This window comes from Gorilla gorilla, chromosome 16 (assembly GCF_029281585.2).
Source record: "Gorilla gorilla gorilla isolate KB3781 chromosome 16, NHGRI_mGorGor1-v2.1_pri, whole genome shotgun sequence".
NCBI lineage: Eukaryota > Metazoa > Chordata > Mammalia > Primates > Hominidae > Gorilla > Gorilla gorilla.
The window spans coordinates 61,615,276-61,639,693 of NC_073240.2; the positions used below are offsets into that span (position 1 = coordinate 61,615,276).

The 24,418-nt window shown below is 42.8% G+C and overlaps 1 protein-coding gene and 1 long non-coding RNA gene across 2 annotated transcripts in view; one reads left to right on the top strand and one right to left on the bottom strand.

The window, feature by feature from the left end:
• The window catches only part of RORA (RAR related orphan receptor A), a 736,533-nt gene that overhangs the window by 352,131 nt on the left and 359,984 nt on the right, over positions 1-24,418 (bottom strand). The gene's annotated exons all lie outside the window — the stretch shown is intronic.
• Positions 17,751-22,882, top strand: LOC129526997 (uncharacterized). The gene is made up of 3 exons (XR_008671830.2): positions 17,751-17,879; positions 18,998-19,138; positions 22,692-22,882. It is a non-coding gene; the product is annotated as an uncharacterized lncRNA (long non-coding RNA).

Consider the following 24,418-nt stretch of genomic DNA (forward strand, 5'->3'; position numbering starts at 1 on the left):
GCTTTACAGGCTCTAAAACTTGCTACTGAATCTCAGCTCTGGCATTAGTCGGTGTTCTTTGATTTCAGGTAAGTCACACAACCTAAATCTCAGCTTTCTCATTTATAAATTGGGACTAACAGAACCCATCTTCTAGTTGAGTTTGCTTTAGAAATATATGAGTTAATTCGCATAAAGTACTTAGCACAATTATACACCTCAGTATGTGAAGCTATTTTTTTGTTTGTTTGTTTGAGATGGAGTCTCGCTCTGTCACCCAGGCTGCAGTGCAGTGGTGCGATCTCGGCTCACTGCAACCTCCGCCTCCCGGGTTCACACCATTCTCCTACCTCAGCTTCCTGAGTAGCTGGGACTACAGGTGCCCGCCACCACACCTGGCTAATTTTTGTATTTTTAGTAGAGACGGGGTTTCACCGTGTTAGCCAGGATGGTCTCAATCTCCTGACCTCGTGATCTGCTCCCCTCGGGCTCCCAAAGTGCTGGGATTACAGGCGTGAGCCACCGCGCCCGGCTGTGAAGCTATTTTTATTACCACCACCAGCGTGATCCCTTCAGACCCTCTTAATCTTGAGGTCCAGAGAGATAAAGTAACTTGTCCTAGGGAAATGAATCTTGGTTGAGACAATAGCTATTGTCTCTGCTATACGATGATTAAACCAAAGATGGCAGCAATCGTAAGTGGCTGGCAGGGTTCAGGTCTACTCGCTCAGGTCAGAACCACATTGGTGCCCGTACTGTGATTTATCATTGCATACTTATTTTTTTCAGAGTGTAGCACTTGATAGGTACTGTATAAATATTTATTAATCAGCTGATTGCAAAGATCACTGCTGATTTTCAAAGCAACAGGTTTCTCTATCGTAACTGCTTCTCCTCCACACTATCACGTCCTTATAATTTCAAAACACTCATCTAGGAAGGACTCATACTAATGTGTTATCAGAGGGAAACATTCCACCCCTTTTTGGAATGCAGATATAGATTGCTCCAGATTTCAGGAACACTAATTAGAGCCACTGGTAATTTGACTGAAGCGCTAAAGCCCCAAAGCACTCACAGAAGGCACCTTTGTACTCACACATTAGAGCTTTTGTCACTACATATCAAAAATGGTCAAGCTGCCTTTTGATGGTACCCACAGGCTGGATGACAGGGTCAAGATGCCAGCCTACCAAATCCATCATCGGAAAGAAACTCGGGGCCAGCCCATCTCCTAAAAGCTGAGTATGTTGCACAGATTGCTGGTTCTAAATAGGATATTCTAATAAACATTGCTATTGTTTTTATTGTCTTGTGCAGTATTGAATATGCTTCTCAAACACTAGACTTTATGCAAAACCACCATGACCTAAATGTTTAATTCAGATCTTTATTTTCTGTTTCATAACCCCTTTTAATATCACTGTAAAAATCTAAATGGATATACATAATGCTCTTTTGGTACTAAGCTTTTTGGGCTATATTTTTATGGTTAATATCAGGGTCACAGCAAGAGCTCAAGAGAGCATGGGTATAGCTTAAAAGTGCCTGGAATATACTTCTTGTCCTAGCAATTGATACCCTCTCATTGCTTCATTGAATTTTTCCTGTTCTTAACCTCTGCCCTTGTTTTCAGTAATATTAGTATAATGAGTTGAATAAATGGCCCTATCTATAAAGAAATGGGAAAAAAATCGGGCTTTGGCTGAAACTCCCTTGAGGATTAAAGGTATAAGGGTGAACGCAGAGGTGAACTTAGATATCTATGAAATAAACAGAGACAGGGTGTTTCTTGGAAGTTGCAGCCAGGCAAGAGTCTAATCAGAGTCTGTGGCTGAACCTCATCAGCTTCATCAGAGGACATATCCTTTCTAGAATCTCCTGTTCCATTCCCTACTTCCTGTGGCCTACTCAGAACCTCTGGAATTGGGGATGGCTGATGGGAGTGACAGGTGGCCCATATGTTCTGTGACATTGCACTGTTCATTGCTTTTCTGAACACCTTTGAGTAGACTTTGCACAGGATTCTGAGAACAGTGCCTAGACATGTACTATCCAAAAGTAGCCACCAACCATATGTAGCTGTCGAGCACTTGAAATATGGCCAGTCCAAATTGAGGTATGCTTCAAGCATAAAACCCACACTAGATATTGAAGATGTGGTACAAAAATGAATATAAAATATCGTATTAATAAGTTTTCCATATTGATACCACGTTGAAATGATAATACTTTGGATATATTGGGTAAAGATAAAATGTTTTATTAAGGTTAATTTCAGCTGTCTCCTTTTACTTCTTAACACGTGGCTACTAGAACATCTAAACTGACAAATGTGATTACATTGTATTTCTACCAGACAGCACCGCTCTAAACAACTGCCAGAGAAACTGTCTTCATCCATGTACAAGTTAGCCCAGTGAGAACACAACTCTCCAGCCCTCTGCCCACCTTCCACTGCACTCAGAATGAAATCTGCGCTCCTTCTCAGGCTCCCGCAATGCGGAGGGACCTGGGCCCTGCCTCCCACTTCAGCCTCCCCTTGCTGCTCACTTCAGTCATGCTGGCATTTTCCTCAGAATCTGCAGGCTTGTGCCAGGTCCAGGATCTTTGCAGCCTGTCCCCCTCATCTGTTTTTGTCGTGTGGGTCTCCTCTCAAGTGGCAGCTCCTGGGAGAAGCCTTCCCTCACCTCCTGTGGTAGGAAGAATAATGGCCCCCAAAGATGTCACCTCCTAATCCCTGGAACCTGTGAATATGCTACCTTACATGGCAAAAGAGACTCAAATGAGGAAGAATTTTGAGATGGGGAGATGATCCTGGGTTATCCATGTGGGCCCCATATGATCACAAGAGTCCTCATAAGGGAAAAAGAGGGAGGAAGGGGAGTCAGAGTCAGAGAGGGAGGTGTAATGACAGAAGCAGAAACTGGAGAGATGCAGGGCCATGACCCAAGGAATGCAGGTGGCTTCCAGGAGCTGGAAAAGCCCAAGATACGATTCTTCCCTGAAGCCTTCAGAAGGAATGCAGGCCTCCAACCTGTGTTAGTCCATTCTCACATTGCTACAAAGAACTACCTGAGACTGGGTAATTTATAAAGAAAGGGGGTTTAATTGGCTCATGGTTCCACAGGCTGTACATGAAGCATGGCTGGGGAGGCCTCAGGAAACTTACGATCATGGCAAAAGGTGAAGGGGAAGCAGGTACGTCTTACGTGGTGGAGCAGGAGAGAGAGACAGCGAAGGGGGAGATGCCACACACTTTTAAACAACCAGATCTCATGAGAATTCAGTCACTATCATGAGAATAGCAAGAGGGAAATCCACTCATAATCTGTTCACTCCCACTAGGCCCCTCCTCCAACACTGGGGGTTATCATTCAGCATGAGATTTGGACCGGGACATAAATCCAAACCATATCACAACCAATTTTAGACTTGTGACCTCTAGGACAATGATAGAATACATTCATATTGTTCTAAGCCAAAACATTTGTGGTTATTTGTTATAGCAGCAATAGGAAATCAATATACCTCCCAACCTGAGACTGTGCCCCACCCATGCCCCAGCTCCTCTATTCCATCCTTCTCGGTTCTTCTTTTTGTATCCTTTGCTGCTATCAGACTGTTTCTAATTTCTTTGTGGATTTGTTTACTTGTGTATTTTCTGTCTCTCCTGACTAGAATGTGGAGCTCCCCTAGGGCAGAGACCTCCTATGTTATGATTACCTCTGAGTACTCTTGCCTTTGAACTAATGCCTGACACATAGCAAATGCTCACTGGTATAAATAAATGGTTGAATGAAGAAAGGAAGGACAGACAAGTAGCTATTTGAAACATTCACTTATAGCCAATTGGATATCATCTGAGAACTTTTAGGGAAAAAGTACACCCCAAATATTAATAGATGAAATGGACAACATTGACAGATACAGATATCGGACAATACTTGCTATTTACGAGGTACCATGATGATGCTGTGGAGATACAAATAATTTGATGATCCTCCTACAGTCTCCACTGAGAGACAAGCATGGGCACATCATAAAACATGGCCAAAGTGTGGTTTTAATTGTTGGGGCCAAATGAGTGGTGGGGCTTTAGGTATGAGCAGTGATGTGCTGATAAACCAGCCTGCAAAACAACAGCAAAGATAAGGGTCTGATTTGCAATCTTTGCCAATTTCTGTGGTGTAAATATTCCTACAGTGATTGATTTCAAGCTACCATTGTGATGTCTCTGAATGTGGAGCTGGGAAGAAACATGTACACAAGGATGGTTTTGTTGAGGAGGTGGGATTTCAGTTGGACCTATCAGGGTTGGTGGGATGTGGATGGCCTGAGAATAGAGGAGGAGGCATCTTGCACACAAAGGGAAGAATCTCTTCAGGGCTAGTGAGGTGCGTCTCAAAGGCCCCTGTGGCTCCAGTGGGTTTCCTGTCATTGAGAGAAACAGAAATGAGCAACTAATGAGGCGTCATCATGAAGAGGACTCCCTGGAAAGATGCAGGAGCAGGGAAGACATAGATAATTTTCCAGCCCTGTGGTCATTTTAACAAGCATGGCGGTATAGCTAACGCACAGGCTGCCAAATCCCAGGGAGGAGAATCAACAGTCCGTGTTCATGGAGCTGGTCCCAGGAAATCCAGACCTGAATCCAGGCTGATGCCCTCACTCATTCTGCCTCTCACATGTTTAGGGTCGATATAACATGCAGCTCCTCCAGCCCAAAGATGAGCCAGCAAGGGAACTTAGAACAACCCTCTTTGGAACAGTTCTCAAAGTACACCTCCCTGAAATTCCCCTCCTCATCCACGACTCATCCCCTCTAATTTGCAGGCATGGGAGGTTTGATTCTGAGGATCTTAAGGTAGTGTTTAAGATGCTGGTGTGATGTTTAAGCGGGGGGTCAGATGGTACCCGATTCAAATCCTGACTCCACATGACTCCTGGGGAGGTTACTTGACCTCTCTAGACTTTGGGTTCCTCATCTCTAAAATGGGGATAATAATGATATCCTCCTGAGAGGGTTTGGAGCAGATTATATGATGCCTAAGAGACACCCTCTCCTGTGCCTGGTGCATGGTAAGTGCCCAATTCATGTGCACAATGATGGTGATGATCATGTTTTCCCCCTCTTAAGGCCTTGCCAGACAGAGCAGAGCTGGTTTCCAGCAAGCCCCTTTCCCATCCATAGTCACCTGCCCATCAACTTGCTCTAAGCAGGGAGCCCTGTAGACACCTGGTCCAGCATCCTCCCAGCCCATGTCTTCCCTGCTGATCACTTTAAGGGCATGCATTCTTCTGTGTTCAGGGTGAGATGTTTTCCTTGCTTTGAGAATGTTTCAATGAAAGACAAGGATAAGGCCATTATGTGAACACAGGGACAACAATGAAAACAAGACTGCTTTCTGAAAAGCACCAAAAAGCCTTATTTTGCCTGAATGGCCATTATTTTCATTCTTTTTCCCCCACACAAAGCACCGGAGCACATTTCATTCAGTCTGTTACTGATGACTGGGTGTGAAGATGCACTACAAACAAAAGTGGTAACATATTGCTGTTGTCAGGACTCTTCTTAAGTGCTTTGCGAGGTGGACCAAGCTTCCCTGCTAGCACCACTGCTTGAGTCATCAGGAGCAACGACGTACATATACACACATAAATAGAAAACCCCTCCATAATCCTTGACATGGCTACACGGCAATTTACGAGCAGGAGCTGGATTTCAAAAGTCTGCAGAACATAAAAGCACAATTTTCTTCTAAGATGACAGCACCTTGTCGGCCCCTCCCACAGTCTTATGTGTGGATCCTGCCACCTTGGAGATGCAGTTCCTTCTGTGCAAGAAGGCAAAACTGCTCCATTCCTCTGCACATTAGGGCCCCTGGGTGTGAGCGTGAAAGGCCTCAACGGGGTTGCACGTGTTGGCAGCCAGGTGCCTTGGAGAGTGGGGAGGACATGTGAGGTCCCAGGGTGCTGGGGTGTTCTAGGTCCCAGGCTATCCAAATCATACCACTCGAAGTAGGAGAAAACCTGCTATCTCCTACTCTGAGTTTGCTGAAAATAAAAAGCAATTTTGAATAGGGGAAGGAGGTAAATCTTGGCACTTGCTTCCTTTTGCCATGTAAATCTTGGCATTTACCATAAATTGTCCTTTCTTAAAGACAATTCTGTGGCTTTGGTTTATGGCAAAATGATATGTGTGTGTGTGTGTGTGTGTGTGTGTGTGTGAGTGTGTGTGTGTATGAGTGAGTGGGTGGGTGAGAGAGAGAGAGATTTTTTTTTTCCCCAACAATAGTTTTCTTCCTCCAGCTTTTGTCAAAAAGCTTACTCTACCAATGATGTAAGTTCTGAGAACTTTTCTTCCGGATCACTGGATGGTTCTGAGGAAGTAGGAATTGTGTGCTGATAATGTCTCAGCTCCCTGAAGGGCAGGATTCCCCGGCCATGTTCCCCATCAAGTCTCCAAGGTACCCATGTGTGCCCACATTGTAAAGTATTTACTGAGTGAGCTGGGGAACAAGCAACAACACTATTGTGACTTTTTCCAGTTTCACAATCCCTGACAGGCCCTGTCAGAGGGATCCCTGCCCCGATGGCACACCAGCGCCGGAACCTCAGTGCAGGGCCTGTCCCTATGTGATTCAGCCAGAAAAGCATCATGTTTAAGGACACCATCATGGGTGTTCTTATTGAATACTAACGATGTGTCTGGCGTGGTGGGGTGGGTGACACAAGGGTAAGGTAGTCCATGTTTGGAGGCTTATAGGAACTAACATCATACATGCTTTGAGCCTCTTCCCACCTTTCCCCAACCCATGTCCAGGGGTTGGCATCCTGCCTTGGTATGGGCCAGCTGCACAGCTGTGCGTGATGCTTGGCAAGTTTGTAATGTTCACAGTGCCTATAAGCTCCAGTCCCGTGTCTACAAAGTGAGGATAACAACTCCTAAGTTGCAGGTTTGTTGTAAGGATTAAATGAAACTATATACATAAAATACCTACCATAGGTCCTGGCACACAGTAGGTGCTTATGAAATTTTCATAGTCAGCTTCGCTTTGATAAGTAGTGAAAAAAAGCTATCTGAGGAAACAAGATGAACATACAGAAAGCAACTTGGGAATATTTTATAGTTAGCAAATAATAAAGAACTAAGTAGAATAAATAATGAGACCTTTAGAATAGGCTCAAGCTGTCTGCAGCCTGGAAGGGAAATGAAGGATGCGGGGTGAGTCTGCAGCAAACAGTATCATCAAGGACAAGGACTGGAGATGGAGCTTGAAGAGATGGCCTAAATGGCTGTGGTTCCTCTTGGATGACAAGATTTCTGGTGCAATAAATAATGTCATTTGAAAAAAAAAAAATTCAAGTGCCTGATTCATCTCATGGGATCATGGGAGTAAAATGAATATGAGAAGGAAACATGGGCTGGTCCAGGTGGGACAAAGGCCCTCTTCTGCTGACAGCATCTCCCCCTGAAAGATTGCCGGTAATATCCTTTGTGTCTGTCGCTGTGGCAATTAGTAATGACCCCCAGCTTGGCATTGAGAGCATTCCTTTATAACGAGAGCCAGCCAGACACAATCTCTCTGCTCAGAGTTCAGGGCGGAGGGGGAGAACCAGGCAGATCCACACGGTACACGCTTCCAATTAAAAATACAAACAGAGGCAAAGCAAAATGAATGTCACAGAAAAGAAAGTGCTGCCACCCACTCTTGGCCTAAAGGTCACTGTGCCACAGCCTTGGCCATTATCTGCAGCCGCAAAGGTCAGGGGGGCTGTCTGCATTGCTGGGGAGTACGTAGGCTTTCATAAGGTCTCAAAATGACTGTTGCTCTGACACCAAAATTAGTGATAAGCTCTCAGCAGAAGACGATAATAGAGAAATGGAGTGACTGTAACCTTTTCCGCCATCTCTCTTGTCGGTTCCATGAAGCAGAGTCACAAGGCATAAAACGAGAAGTTTCCACATTCTACAAAAGACTACAAGATTGCTGACTTAATTGGGTGCGTAACAAATGGCTATACCACTGCCAACAAGAAGACATCAAAAAGGAAGGAGAAAATAGCGATTAAAACATCTCATGACAACCCTTTGAATTTGGAAACTGGCTCCAGATATACCTGGACAGGCCTTGATACAAGTGCAGGGAGCTAGCCATGTGGTTCCATTAATATTCCAATCATTGTGGCCCAGCCGGGGCAACCATGCCACTAACTAATTTGTTGAATTTCAGGAGAATTTAAATATAGGAAGAACTGGAAGAACACTGGACTTGGAGTCAGATAGACCTGCATTCAAATCTCAATTGTTGTCCCTATTTGATGGACAATATTATAAAATCTTTTACCATCCTTGTACTGTAATTCCGCAATGTTTTCATCTGGAAATTTAATGACTTTAATACCTACTGCACAAGGTCCCAGTAAAGATTAAATGTGAAGAAAAACACCAGAAAAGTTCTTAGTAAATGATCAGGTACAGTGGGGCGTGGTGGCTTACTCCTGTAATCCCAGAACTTTGGGAGGCCAAGGCAGGTGGATCACGAGGTCAAGAGATCGAGACCATCCTGACCAACATGGTGAAACCCCATCTCCACTAAAAATACAAAAATTAGCCGGGCATGGTGGTGCGCATCTGTAGGCCCAGCTACTTGGGAGGCTGAGGCAGGAGAATCGCTTGAACCCAGGAGGCAGAGATTGCAGTGAGCTAAGATTGCACCACTGCACTCCAGCCTGGCGACAGACAGCAAGACTCCATCTCAAAATAAATAAATAAATAAATAAATAAATAAATAAATAAATAAATAAATAAAAATAAATGATCAGGTACAATACAAACACAAACATAGTTCGAATTCAAATACAAAAATAACTTGAATCATTATTATTATTAGCTAGGAATATCATCCATTATCCCTGAGAAAATCTCTACTCCTATCCACTCTGAGGTAACATTGTTTTTCTGTATTTAGGCCATCCAGGGAGAAAAATTTTTGCTGTTGATGATAAACAGAATCTGCAAAATGCTACATGCAGAACTATTTCTTTGGGTTGATATATAAAACACTAAAGGAAATAAACCAAGGCACACAGCACACACATGAACATATGGCTGAATATGGTCTTTAGTAGGTATCAGAAACAAAATTAGCAACTTGTAGCACTTCAGCTAAGCTTCCTAGCAACAGAAATACATAAATAACAAATACTTATGATGATTATCCCTAAAAGTCACTGAAATATTAGCATGTGATATTGGTCCCTCCAAGTGTTCTCTAGCTCAAGGCAATTGGCATTTTTCAATTACTTAGGTAATAAAGTATTTGATGTTTAAACCTGCCAAACATCGAGGACGAGGCATGAATGATACTTTGGCAGTTTAAAGTATTGGCCTCCTTCCTTTCCAGAAGGAAATCAATCATTGAATCACCACTACTCCAAACTCAGAATCGCCCAACATAGCAACGTGGGTTTTCCTTCTAAAGTTCTGTGCCTGTCCCTGTTAAACAGGTCTGGAGAAGATGCTGGTAGTAATTTTGAGAATCGCACAGTAACTGAAAGGAGCTGACAGGCTCAGAGGCTGGGCAGAGCTTACGATTGTGCTTGTCTGTGTGGCTGACCACATGGGGGATGCTCTCGGCACTGTTTGCTTTATTAGCCCGCATATAACTTCTTGGGAGACATAGCCAATTTGGTAAGATGTGGGAGAAATCTGTACTTTAAAGTTTCCTGGAACACTGGGTATCAAAGGAATGAGATGTCTCCTGGCCTTTCATATTGCAAACTAGAGGGAGAGACCCAGCTTAGCAGAACAGCTAAAGCTTAGGATCAACTTTTACAGTAACATGGAAACCACATGACAGATTGTATAGGCGCCTGCATAACTTCTGACTCATCCCCCAGGTGCTTCTGCTCTCTATAGCTACATGGAGCCATGTTGAGGAGACAAGACCAGAGCAGTATTATTCCACTTGGTGCAACTGGTCATATTTAGTCATATACTTATGAGGGAGGACAACAGCAGAATTAGAGGCAGTGTCTGAGTTTACTCTGCCTTTGTGCAGGTAAAATGTGACTCAGATACCAGAGGGTGAATGTGTGGATCCTTACACTTTATTATTTATTCTCTTGCAGTGTTTGCTTTTATTTATTTATTTAATGAAACTAAGTCTCGCTCTGTCGCCCAGGCTGGATTTCGCAGTGGTGCAATCTCAGCTCACTGCAGCCTCCGCCTCCCGGATTTAAGCGATTCTCCTGCCTCAGCCTCCTGAGTAGCCGCGATCACAGGCGCCCGCCACCACTCAAGGCTAATTTTTGTATTTTCAGTAGAGACGGGGTTTCACCACGTTAGCCAGGCTGGTCTCGAACTCCTGACAATGTGATCCATCCACCTCGGCCTCCCAAAGTGCTGGGATTACAGGTGTGAGCCATCGCACCCAGCCCTGTTTGCTTATTTTTTTAAAAAGCATTTATGCATTAAATTGAACTAATATTAAATACAGTGTAGATTTCTGGGCTAACCTCATATACACTGAATCAGGAATTGTGATGAAAGGCCTGGGAATCTAAACTTTCAGCAATCTCAAGGGATCCTTAAACCCACTCAAGTTAAATATGGTGGCCCTGCTGATCCATCCTCAACAACCACATCCCTGAACAGATCTGAAGATCATCGCTACCAACTGGGGAAACCGATGAAGTGGAGAAGGAAAAGTTAAAAGACAATGAAAAGAGCTCAGGTAAAACTATCTTCTTGGCATATTTGAGGCCACTATTAAGTGGCATAGAACGTTTTGCTTCTGAAGGAGGAAACCATTCAGATGCCTTCCACAATTCAATATTTTCTTTTCCTCTCAACCCTCCCCCCAGTAATAACACTGAATAGAGTTCACCTTTCCAGGTCTCTTCCTGTCCAACCACTCACCTGTTAAGATTTAAAGCATGGTAGCAGATCTCCTGAATAGAATCTCTTGGGGTGAAGAGGTGAGATCCATCACTGATTTTAAAGAATCACTGACCTTTTTTTTTTCTTAGAACTAGAAGAGTCCTTAGATATTATCAAAATATTTACAAGACAAAGATAAGTCATCGATGCAAATTAATACTTTTACAACTTGAAAAAAAAATGTATAAGATTTTACATCATGCTTGTATCAAGGGGGAAGAAAGAGTATGCTGTAGAGTGTGAATTCAGGTGACTCCTGGCAACTGCATGTTTAATTCAAATAGAGCAAGAGAGAAAGTGCTGCCTCTTTTCTGGACAGGGAACACTGCCTGAATGAGAAGAGTTTTAGCTGACATTTCAGAGGTGGAACCTGGACTGTCAGAAGCATGTGTTGGTAAGGACAGAGAGGGAGAAGGGGTGCTATTCTGGGAACAAATTAGGAGAAGGCTCAGAAGAGAGATTCACCAATTGGGTAAACCTTGAGTCTATCAAAAGAGGAAGAATGAGGAATAATGGGAGAATGTCAGAAAGACAAAGGAAACTCTTGTTCCTAATCTGTGCGTCGAACACTGGAAGGATGAGACAGAGAAAGCCACCGTTGCTTCATTCATTCCTCCACTCTTCATGCAATAAACGTCTAGTGGGAGAGCATCCAGGGATGAATGATACATAGTTGGCGCCTATAAGGACCTTGCAGGCTTGTGGGCCAGCCAGAAAAATAATGAGAGACATTTTCATTATGGTGGGACAAGGGCTATGACGAATAGTTGAGGGGCACATGGGTGAAGTATAAATGCAGACAGAACATGTTAGGGAAAGCTTTTCAGATAACATGGCACTTCCCAGGGCTTGAAGAGAAACAATGAACAGAGATCTGAACCCCAGGGGGAGCTACCCGGCAAGTCAAGTTCCCACGAAGAAGCCCGAGACTGAAATGATCTTTGCTCATGCACCCCAAATGGAAGTAAATGTATCAGATGTGAGTCTTTGCCCTCTCCACCTTGAACACCCCATCCACACAACACAACATGCCAGGCTTTGGAATGAAACCAGCAGTGTACACTCAGCCAAAGTGACTGATGTTGCTTTCCGGGTATTTGTAGCTGAAGGTATGCCTACTCCTTTCCCATACAAACAGAGGAACTCAGCTGGCATCAAGACTCAGCCTCAAAGCATCCAGCCAAGCAGAAGGCCTACCTGGCTGTCGCACATGCCCTGCAAAATGGCACACAGGTGCTATCATCCAGCTAGCAGCTTCAGCCGTGTAACCAACTCCAGAGTGTTGACAGCTGCAGTAAAACTCACTTGGAGTTCAACACAATTAAGCAAAATGATTAGTACTGAAGAGAAGCTGGCAACAAAGAACTTTGGTTTCTGAGGCAAAATTATAGGATCCCAGGATATTAGAGCTGGAAGGAGGTCTTACAGATCACAGCCTGCCACCTCCATTTCACAGATGAGAAAGTCAGGCCAAGAGAGGTGAATTGAAGGGCTGAGGATGACAGAAGAAGCTACACAGTATCAGGGTAAGAGTGAGGACTCTGAGATCGGTCACACTGGGGTTTGCAACCCAAGTTTGGAACTCACTGACTTCAGGACAGCACCTTGGTCTCTCTAAGCCTCAGTTTCCTTTCTGAAGTTTGTGTTGCTTTGAGGATTAATTGAAGGTTATTACAGGGCCTGTTGCCCATGGCCAGTATATAACGTTACTATGGAGAGTCAGAACACGGGGTCCATGGCCTTGCTTCACCATGTATGAGCTGTGCTTCCCTGGGTCTCAGTTCTTGTACTTATGAAATGGAAATAAAGATGCTAGTACCTGCCCTAATTATTTGCCAGGATAGGTGGAAGGCTTGTGAGTGAGAGCTGTGTACACTTCTAAGCAAGTTTTTGTTATTACTATTCCCATTATGGCAAAAACATGTTCTGGGTCTTTCTACTGGTAAGTGGTAGGGCCAAGACAGGACATATGCAGTGAAAAAAAAAGACCAGGGACATTTTCTCCCGGGCAACTGATGGACTGCAATGTTTGGACTCACCCAGTATGGTTCAGAAGGTCTGATGGGTCAGTGATGAGCTCAGGTGGGAGAAGAAATCTGCAGTGTATTCAATGCCAAAGGGTCTCATTTCTGGGTGGGAGGGACAGTGGGGATGGGGTGAAGCAGGGGTGGGCAGCCGGAAGGAGAGGAAAGAACCTGGGGAAATCAAACCACCTGCCTGGGTTTCACTCTGAGTTTTCAGATTCATTAAAAAGAAAGAAAATACACACACACACACACACACACACACACACACACACACACACACACACACAAAAGCACAAAGCAAAACCTCGGTTTGGTCAATCCACAGAAAATGAAAGACAGGGCTGCAAAAAGTGCTGAGAATGGGATTGCTCGACTTTTCACAGCTTCAGCTGGCTTACAATACCCTCAGCTTGGTGCTTCTCCCGAATCCACATCTCAAACGCTCTAATTAGATTGTGCAGCCGAAAGAAGGCCCGGTGCCCTTGGAAATAAGTGATTGCTTACTTGCCACAGGAATGTTCTGTGCTTTCATAGGCTTCATCTTTTTTTTTTTTTCCTGGGGGCTTGGGAATGAATTGGGCAATTTCTTAGGTGTCTGCTCCACAGAAAGATGTTGAGCTTATGTTTGGTTTCTCTTTTTACCTAGGTTCTTGCCTCTGCCTCAAATACTCTTGGTCTGGCTTCCTTACTTGCTCACCTGCTCACCTCTAAGACCCAGTTCAGGGCTCCCACAGGATCCATCCACCTAAATCCTTACCAGGGGTGCCTGTGGAATGGTTACCGTTTACCTGTCTTCCCACCAAGAGATGATCCCCTAAGGACAATGGCTTTGTCGTCTTCATCTGTTCACCTTTGTGTTCCCTATATTTGGCATGGCGCTTTGCACCTGGGGCCTTGCAACTCACAGTGATGCTTATGGCTTAGCAGCATCAGCCCCACCTGGGACCTTGGGACCTTGTGAGAAGTGCAGAGATCTCGAGCTTCACCCCAGACTTACTGAATCTGAATTTTCTTTGCCTTTTTTTTTTTTTTTTTTGAGACAGGGTCTTGCTCTGTCATCCAGGCTGGAGTGCAGTGGCGCAATCATAGCTCATTGCAGTCTCTTCGTGGGACTGCCCAAGAGATTGTCCCATCTCAGCCTGGTGAGACTATAGCAACACCACACCCGCGTTTTTTTTTCTTTCTTTCTTTCTTTCTTTTCTTTTTTTTTTTTTTAGAGATGGGGGTCTCACTTTCTTGTCTAGGCTGTAAATTTTCAGTTTAACAAGTTTCTTATGTGATTTGTGGCCACATTGAAGACTCACCAGAACAGGGTGGGGTGGGGAATACTTAATCAATATTTGTGGAATTTACCTGATGAAATCCAGTTATTCCTGCTGAATTTCTCTCTCCTCCAGGAGGACATAGCAAACGAGCTGAGGAAGGTGAATGCTGCAACCCTCTCTCCTCAGCCCTGCAGCCGATCCCTGACATAAACTCCTTGAAGTTCAGTGGCCTCTTTCCATGCACCTACCACCTACACCTGCTACTTTCAAAGAAACCACAACCTGGACCGGGAACACAACTGGACGTGCCAAAATGCCTGAGGACACTTCATCGAATGTGGCTGGCTTGATGGGAAGCTGGCATGACTAGAAATGTCAGGAGTCTTCCCTCTCGAGGTTTCAAGCTTTGTGTTTCTGATTCAGTGGTCCGGATTGAGATCAGATGAGTCAAGTTCAGATGACCATCCAAACCTTTAGATGGGACCTAAAACCAAATCTGTGTTCTCAAACCACTCCAAATGTGTTCATCACCAGTTTTAGTTTACCATACCACCCAGTCCATGAGAGTGCAGTCATTTCTCTAATAGCAGATGCATAATTTTCTCATCAATGGAAAATCTAAGTGTACATCACAAGGTCAAAAGTTGCGAGAAACTTGACACCTTTGAGATTGTGCCAAACCTCAAGCTTTCAGTAATAAGGGCTCTCAGTCAAACCTTCTGAGAATGAAGTGTATTTGACCCAACATTTAGCATAAGCAAGCACGTACTATGCTGTCCCTTTACGATGGCTGAATTCTTGGCTAGACTATGAAGGAACGCAACAGCCTAAGCAAAGCCTATATAAAACATCAACCCACGGTCATGGCCCAATGAGATATAGAGATATTGTTGAAATCCAAGAAAGTGAAACAAAAGTCCTGAGCCTTATTGGCTAAATTCCCTTAATTGTGACACACTAAACAAGTAACAGTCATTAGTTCTAGTATCATGTAAGTACAACATTCTAAAATGTCTACTACAGATATCAAAAGCATTAATTCAATGTACACTTACTGGGCACCCACTGTGTGCTACGGGAAGTGTGCTAGGGTAATGGAGATTCACCATGGAACTTCCTTTTATTTTCCCTCACTGCCTTTCTCTTTTCAAATATTTAATGACCATCCACTGCGTCCCAGAAGTTGCCAGGCCTGGGGCAGGAGATTCTCTCTCCTTAAGGCCCCTGTGTCCCAGCTGGGAGTGACAGATACATCAACCAATAAATAACATGGTGGGAAAAGTCCATTAATAATGATATGCACACAGTCCTTAGGGGTATCCTTGACCATCATGCTCCAGCTTAGATCTCTGAAAACGACCTTTTGGCTGTTACTGAGGATGTCAGCAATAAAACTGGATCCTAAAGAAACCATTCATGATGATATATCCTTATTGGAATTGAAAATGCATGAGGAAATCACACATGTAGGTCCCAACTGATAAAGCATTATCCATCCATTAAGTTAGACAGGAGAGGTGGCTTAATGTCAATAACATATCTCAGAAAAAAAATGTGCTTATCTCTTGATTTTTGTAGATCAAATCCCACTAGAGGAATTGGGTATGTTTGTAGACCCAACCACTTACATTGATAAGGCAGTTTTCAAAGTGCTTTTATAAGTATTTGCTCATTGGGTCCTCAGAGTAACCCTGGAGGTAGCTGGTGGCTCACCAGTGTGGCATGGTTGTGATGAGGACTACTGTACCATGCTCTTCATCAAGCAAAAGGAAGACAGTCACTCTCCACCTTCTTATAGATAGATCGACGATTGATTGAGATGAGTCTCACTATGTTGCCCAGGCTGGTCTTCAACTGCTGGGCTCAAGTGATCTCCCTGCCTTAGCCTCACGAGTAGCTGAGACTACAGGTGCGAGCCACCATGCCTGGCTCATTCTTCATTTTAAAAGCATAATAAATACTCTTTAAAAATTCCAAGGAACGAGATGTCTCTCTAAACTGCCTTCTTCCTCTTCATGTAATTTGACATTAAGTGTCCTGGTGTGTTAAGCTTGCCTCTATTTAAATAGCCCTGCAGAAGGCCATACCACTCAGGCTTAAGGGGACAGAAGGTACTCTGTCCTCGAAGCATCATGACACTAAAAGTTCATTAAGATCTCTATCCCAGCTATTACACTCCTAAGGTCACTGGGCTCTCCTCAATAGGTATATTAAGCAGCAGCCTCAAAAACAGTCCTCAGTTTTAGGATGCAAGGAAAATAATTCAGGAAGGTGATCAACTTTAAGTTCAAATTATATTCACTCTAGATTTTATCATGGCTCCTGCCCATGAATATACCATCTTCCATTCACATCTAAGGCAACTAGTTCAGGGTGAGAGGAAATGGGCACTTTATGAACATCTGCTATATACAAATCTTTACCCACCTTTTTCCTCCTTTAGAATTTTTCTAACTCAGTGGACTCTCCATGATTCAAAGGAAGTCCTTGATTTTCACTCCTTCTCACAAGGTTACCTCTTACAGGTAACAGTACCCTCTTGCCTGCAAAGGTCAGGACAAGAGGATAGAGGAAAAAGCTAAGGGAATCTCAGAACTGTTTATGTGCTAAAATTCTTAGCTTAGATGTATAGATGGACAAGGAAAAGTGGGCAAGAGAAAGTAAAACTAAAATTTAGGCAAGGAAGCCAATTACCCAATAAGGAGGGAGCCTAGCATGAGAGTATCAGAGCAGACTATCTCAGACCCTTAGTCTTGTGGATCAAGGCACTGATGGAGGGCATTGTAGAAAAGTGCTGAAAGCAATATGGCAGACACTACTGGACTGGCAAATTGCATCCGCTCCTACCAAAGGATCACACTCCCAGAAGCTAAAGGAAAGAAATGGAGAGTGGGAGGTGTATTTTGGGTAAAAAAGAAAAAGAAGCGCTTGTATGAATTTTCATGTTATTTCAGTGAAGTCATAATAGAACAGCTTCCCTTCCCAGAGCTTGCCCACAACAGCTATTTAAAGGGGGAGTGAGAACTGTACAAGCTTTGACTAGATTCTGAGGTCGGAGCCTTAATTAGAGTCACAATTGTATTGTACATCTATTTGTGTAACTGTTCAATTAGGAGTGTAATAGCTGGGACAGAGATCTTAATGAGCTTTTAGTGTCATGATGCTTCAAGACTGCCCTTTTTTGGTTGTTGTTATTATTAAGCTTTCATATAGGGGCTTTTCCTCTCTGCTGTCCAACTGTGTGGCTCTCCCTTCAGGCAGGTTGAAATGCAAGACTGAGTCTTGGTGTATCTAAACTTGGGCATTAAAAATGGGCTGTCTTCCCCTTATCATCTTCATGATTAGCTTATAAACAGTTTCTTGGATCTATCCTGTTATCAACATAAACTCTAGGAATATTGGAATATTAGGGCCAATCTTTTACAATTGAGATAACTGAGATTCAGAAAGATGAAGTGAACTACTGGACACAGCACAGATAGTGACAGAGCCTGGGCTTGCACACTAGTGTTCTGACCTTTCAGGAACAAAACAATCACAGTGCCTGTACATGTCATAATAAGGTCATTCTAACACTACAATGTACACCAGTACCCAAACTGGATCATTCATTTAAAAAAAAATTCATTCCAGAAGACATAGTTTTTGTGGTCTTAATAGGTATTTTACTTAATTTTTCTCTGCCTTTCACTACTTAGACTTGGGTACAATTAAAGATGATATTTATATTTTGTGTTATATAGAATGAACAGCACTCAAAAACACATTCTTATTTACGCAAACCTGGCCTACGAAAAGCTGTATTCATGAACCCTCACCAAATAAATGGTGAGGACGGTTTTTTGTTTTGGCTTTAGAAAATGATTCTCTGCCTTAATTCCCTCACATGTAAAATAGGCATAATACTGCCATCTACCTTACAGGATTGTTGGGAAGATTAAATGAAGTAATGCAGTTAAACTGTTTAGTAGACTGTTTGGCAGAGCTTCAAACTCAATCAATACTAGCTGCTTTTGTTCTTATTCTTTTCATTATCACAAAAGGGTGGCCAGAAGATTATGCATGCCAACTGTCAGAATCATTTTTTTTTTTTTGAGACAGAGTCTCGCTCTGTCGCCCAGGCTGGAGTGCGGTGGCACCATCTCAGCTCACTGCAACCTCTGCCTCCCAGGTTCAAGCAATTCTTCTTCCTCAGCCTCCCGAGGAGCTGAGACTACAGGTGTGTGCCACCATGCCCAGCTAGTTTTTGTATTTTTAGTAGAGACGGAATTTCACCATATTGGCCAGGCTGGTCTTGAACTCCTGACCTCGTGATCCGCCTGCCACAGTCTCCCAAAGTGCTGGGATTATAGGCATAAGCCACTGTGCCCAGCCCTCAGAATCATTTTTTATATTTTGCAGGAGGAGGCAGACAAGTGGGGTGGCATGGTGGGGGTGGTTTAAGTGTTAATATTTTGAGATGATTAAAAAGGAAGAGAAAATGAACGTCAGAGCTTGTGAAAATGACTGTTGAGACAAAACAATTACTCTGTTATAAATTAATAATGCAATTAACTTATGATATGTTATTGAGTGCTTGAAGAATGGATAGCCCTCAAATATTCTTTTTAAAACCCATTTATTGCCCAAGATAAACATAAGGGTAGTGTCACATTTTGAAAAATGTTATTTTATTGGCCATAATTTTTCACAGTTCCGATGGGGACTTAGTGACAGCCCAACACAGCAAATGTCCTTCATGTTACCATCCTTGTTTTGTTTTTTTTTTTCTTCCAAAGCTAAATTGTCCTGGGACACTCCAAATGTGATTTCTTTGTCCCGAGGCCAGTAGAAGGTTCCATGTAGGTGAAAATGGATGTTTGGCTAGTTGAAGAGAAATGGAAATGAGTTCTGCAAGCTGACTTACTCAGTGGAAATGGGTAAGTAACTCAGGAACATTATATCACTGTACATTCTGACTATAAGGAATTCTGGATAATTCATGTCCCTTATAGATACATATGAACTTACACATGATCTATCAGGAAGGAAGAAGACAGGAGCCCCATGAAGGGGGTGGGCATCTCAGTGCCAGGCCTTTGTGCTACGTGCTTTATTTACTCACTTAGTAATTGCAACGGTCTAGTGAAGCTTTAGGTTCCAAAGTCACAGAGCACCAAGTAACACTACCACTGGGATTTGTTCCACATTTGGTATTGCTAGTATTGTGGAGACTTTGTTTTACCTTGCCTCTTCCTTTGGGGAACAGTAGTAGGCAACCACTTTTACAAGAAAGTTGATGCTGTGAAGAGGAAATAAGAGGCCAGACAAATTCAAGGTAAAATTAATGAAGATATGTTTAGATCCTGGTTCTCCCATTGCCTGGTCTAACGTTCTTTCCACCACATTCCAGTCCTTAGGGATGAGGTAGAAAGAGAAAAAGATGTTTGATAGACCTGATAAACCCTGAACAGGGCTCCCTGTCAGAGAACTTGGGTTCCAGTCTAGTCTGTGAATTTCACTGCCTGAAACCTGGCTCTTTACTTCCTCACACCTGTTTCCTCATATATCAAATGGAGAAGTTGGTCTAGAAGATCTCCAAGGTCCATTTCAGATCTAACACTCTATTATTCTATTATCTTTGTGCTCTGGTAAGTAGAAGCATATAGCCCTGGGCTTATTAATATTAACTGGGGCAAACAAGTGAAATTAGTTTATGAAAATAGAGCTGTGGTTTTTGCTTGGAGCCAAATCTGCCTTATGAGACTCACTTTAAGCATTGGTAATGGGTTTGCTGATGGCTCCTTGGCCAGAACCTGAATGCCCTGCTGTTACACTTTCCAGGTGGTGCCAAGGGTGAGCGTCCTCTGTAGACACATGAAACTGAGGCATCACACAGTTTAAGTGAAAGGAATAAATCAAATCAGTTACATTCAGCCTGACTCATCTTTTGTCTATCTTTTCTCAATGCTTGTTCAGTCCAGCTCAGTATGAAGGCCAACCCTTCCTGGAAACAGCCCCTTCCAGTCCCAGCCTGCATTGAATGGGTTGCTTCACTCAACCACAGAGAGTTCCTACTCTCTACACTCATACCATTTATATTTTGGGATTCAGGCCTGTCTATATGTCTCAATAGCTGAGAGCTATAATGAAGATCGTTGTGTCAGGGGTAATGCTTTGTGCCTTTGTTCAGGGGAGAGATTGGATATTAAAATTTTTTGGCCTAGACAACTTATCTTCATTTATTTATATATTTTTACATGTGATATTTTGATACAAACATACAATATATAGTGATCAAAGGGCAAAATGCATCACCCCAAGCATTTACCATTTTTCTGTGTTAGGAACATTCCATTTCTCCTCTTTTAGTTATTTTGAAATAGACAATAAATTATTACTAACTACAGTCACCCCTATTGTGCCAATGAACATTAGATCCTATTCCTTCTATCTAACTGTATTTTTGTACCCACTAACCATCTCCTCTTTATATCCACCTCCCCACTATTCTTCCCAGCCTCTGGTAGCCATTATTCTACTCTCCATCTGCATGAGTTCAAGATTTGTTTTAGCTTCCACATATTAAATATTTGTCTTTCTGTGCCTGGCTTAGTTCACTCAACATAATGTCCTCCAGCTCCAAATGATTTTGTGATTTATAACAAGAAATATATATTTGGTCTTCATCCATTTCTGATACTGAGTTCCTAAAACCCTTGGAATTTCTGAAGGGCTAAGAGAATGAAGGCAAAATAATCATCTTTTATTGTTCATAACATACCCTTTTCAATCACACCTGTGTTTATATTAATGACTGCCCTTTAGGAAGCTCCTAAGGATGGGGGGCTGGTTGCCAGAGGAACAAACTGTGTGATTGGGACTCTCAGCCCCACTCTCCAGACCTCTAGGGAGGAGAGAGGGGCTGGAGTTTAAATTAGTCACCAGTGGCCAATCATGCCTACATGACAAAGCTGCCATACAACCCAAAAGGACAGGGTTCAGGGAGATTACAGGTTGCTGAAGACATAGTGGTGCTGGGAGGGTGGCATGCCCATCCCCTATATCTTGTCTTATGCATCTTTTCCATCTGGGTGTTCCTGAGTTGTATCTTATCTTTATCTATCTATCTATCTATCTATCTATCTATCTATCTATCTATCTATCTACCTACCTACCTACCTACCTACCTATCTACCTATCTAGTTTTGAGTCAGAATCTTGCTCTGTCATCCAGGCTGGAGTGCAGTGGTGCGATCTTGGCTCACTGTAACCACTGCCTCCAGGGCTCAAGTGATTCTCATGCCTCAGCCTCCCAAGTAGCTGGGACTACAGCTGTGAGCCACCATGCCCGGCTAATTTTTGTATTTTTAGTAGAGATGGGGTTTCGCCATGTCTCCCAGGCTGGTCTTGAACTCCTGGGCTCAAGTGATCTGCCTGCCTAGACCTCCCAAAGTGCTACCACACTCAGCCTTTTTGTATAAACCTTTTTGTATCTATCTTTTAATATAAACCAGTAATTTAGTAAGAAAACTGTTGTCCTGAGTTCTTTGATCTGTTCTAGCAAGTGATTGAGCCTGAGGAGGGGTACTGGCAACTTCGAAATTATAGCTGATGGGTCAGAAATCACAGGTGACAACATGTAGATTGACATCTTAAGTGGGGGCAGTATTGTGCGACTGAGCCCTTAACTGTGGGATCTGATGCTATTTCCAGGTAGATAGTGTCAGAATTGAGTTTAATTGTAGAACACCCAGTTCGTGTGTGCCACAGAACTGAATTGTTATAGGAAAAGAAACGCACACATCAGGTGTCATATGTGAAGTACTGAGAGCAGTAGTAGAGAATCTTTCCTCTTAGGGTATATAGATGGGAGGTCATAGGCTATATATTTGACCTACATTGCCCTTTTTGCCAAGTTTATTTTAATGTTCTGCTCTTGGGTTCTAACAAAAGATGCATTAGAGCCTAAGTGTATCAATGTGCGAAATAATTAATATGTACTCTATAGAAATTTTGTTGAGGCTACAGCTACCAAGATCTCTTGATATTCTCTATATGAGATCCTATGAGAGAGTTTTCTCACAATTTAATTTCAAGAAAATGGCTACCCTGTTTTAATGATCATTTGATTAATAAGAACTGTGAATTGACAATGTCTCCCATTTTATTTTGGTTGCCAGGAAGTCCAGGTGAAATACGAAATAAATTGATGCACTCTTTCTTGTTCTATATAATATGTATAGTATATTTTTAATTTGGTCATGATAGTTTTCAATTTTACTTACACGTTCCCTGATCCTGCTTCTCTAATCTTATTTATATTTTGCCATTGTTATATATCAGAAGTTTCCTTCTATTTTCCCCAAATAGCTCTTAAAATAAGGTGAAATATACATAAATATACAAATAACACCCATAATTTGTTTAAATCTAAAATGCCTAGCATGGTGCCAGAATTTTAGCAGTTAATAACTACTGCTTGATTTATAGGGAGACACATTACACCTTATAGAGAAGCAGTTTCTGAGAGTCAGAGCTGGCTGGAGAAGAACTGCATGGTCCCTGTCACTGGAGGTATCTGTGAATAAACTAGATAAGCACTTTGGCTCACTTAGTTAAGCCTTGGTTTCTTTAACTGGAAAATGGTAGTAATAAGTATCTCCCTTGGAGGTCACTGTGAATAGTATAAGTTGGTACATGTCAAGCTCTCAAGCTCTTAGCACAGGGATGCACATTTGAAAAAAGTAGCCTTTATTATTAATGAGGACTTGTGCATTGAAAGCTGTTTTATTAGCTTAGGTACACTTCCAAACCTGATGGTTCTGTTGGGTTAGCAAGCCCCGGTCATCAGAAGAATCATAGACTTAGAGTCTTGGACCAACCCTGCCTGTGTGGCTACTATGAGAGGGATTTAAACAGCAAATGAAGGACTGGATGGAGTGGCCTTTAGGCTTCCTTCCACCCCAAAGTGCGTGGTACTTCGGTTTCAAATCCATTCAATCAGAGATGGCATAAGGGTGTCTGGGAGAAAAGAAGGATTCTAATGTCATTTTATTAGAAGTTCTCCCTTCTTTCATGTGTAAATTTCACTTGGGACCTTATCAATTGGATATTAAAGCATTTTCCAGGGGGAAAAAACACTCAGTAAGAGGAAAATTGAGAAAATGTCTGAGAGCACTTCATGCCTTCCTGTCTATCTGTACATAAAGAGCTGCTTTCTTCACAGCTTTCCAAACACAGGTTGGCAACCTGATTATTTCCACTAGGCACAGACAGCACACTTCAAACAAGGAAGCTGACCAGAACCCATGCCAAACATGATGGATGTTCCAGTTTTATTACCATCAACCTCGGACCAAATCACTCCATCATGCACCCCCCATTATTTTACAGTATTTTGATGGTGGTATCCTTCAGAAAATGGGCCACATCTAGAAAAAAAGAACACATCAGTTCCTTATATTTTGGCTGAAATGACCATAAAATTGCAGGTCCTCAATGCAGCCAAGGTAACCATTTTTTTCCCACTGACCTTTGTATAAGGAGTTCTCAGGCATTCGGAATGTGGCTGAATTAATAGGTAGGACCTTTCCCAGAGATATAGAGGGCACAGGCTGATTTCGCGATTTTATAAACAGATTTTTCTTTTCCATGAAAATCCCAGGAGAGGCATCTATTACAGAGGCTGGGACTATAGGTGTCACCCAGGATAGGCCACAATATAGATTATCCAGGTGCACCTAACAGGAGAAGGAAAGGTGGTCTCAATAATGCAGGGCATGTTTCAGCTTAATACTCCTGAGTTCAGCCAACACTTTGGTTAGAAACATGATTGGAAATCTCCTGTTGATAGAGTCTCTCCAAATAGACTCTATCAACAGGAGATTGCCAGTGGGCAGGTCTGATGGCATGCAATGTCCGGCATGTGGCTTGTCACATAACAGGTATTATAAATATTTGTTAAAAGTTTCAATTTGCCCCAGCTGCTCTCAAGTAATGGCTTTTACAAGTCCCAGACTTCTAGGAGCGAAAAGTGCATAAGCAAGTGACCACTCCTCCCTCTCCCCTTAGAAAACCATAAAATGGACAAGAAAGTGCATAAGCGATGCTAGCCCTAAGGGGAACCCTGGCCCTGACACGTTGTGCCATCCTCCTCTTGTTCCCTCTGGCTTGGTAGTGCATCACTGTTCTTGCTTCCTCCACACTTATGTCCCAGA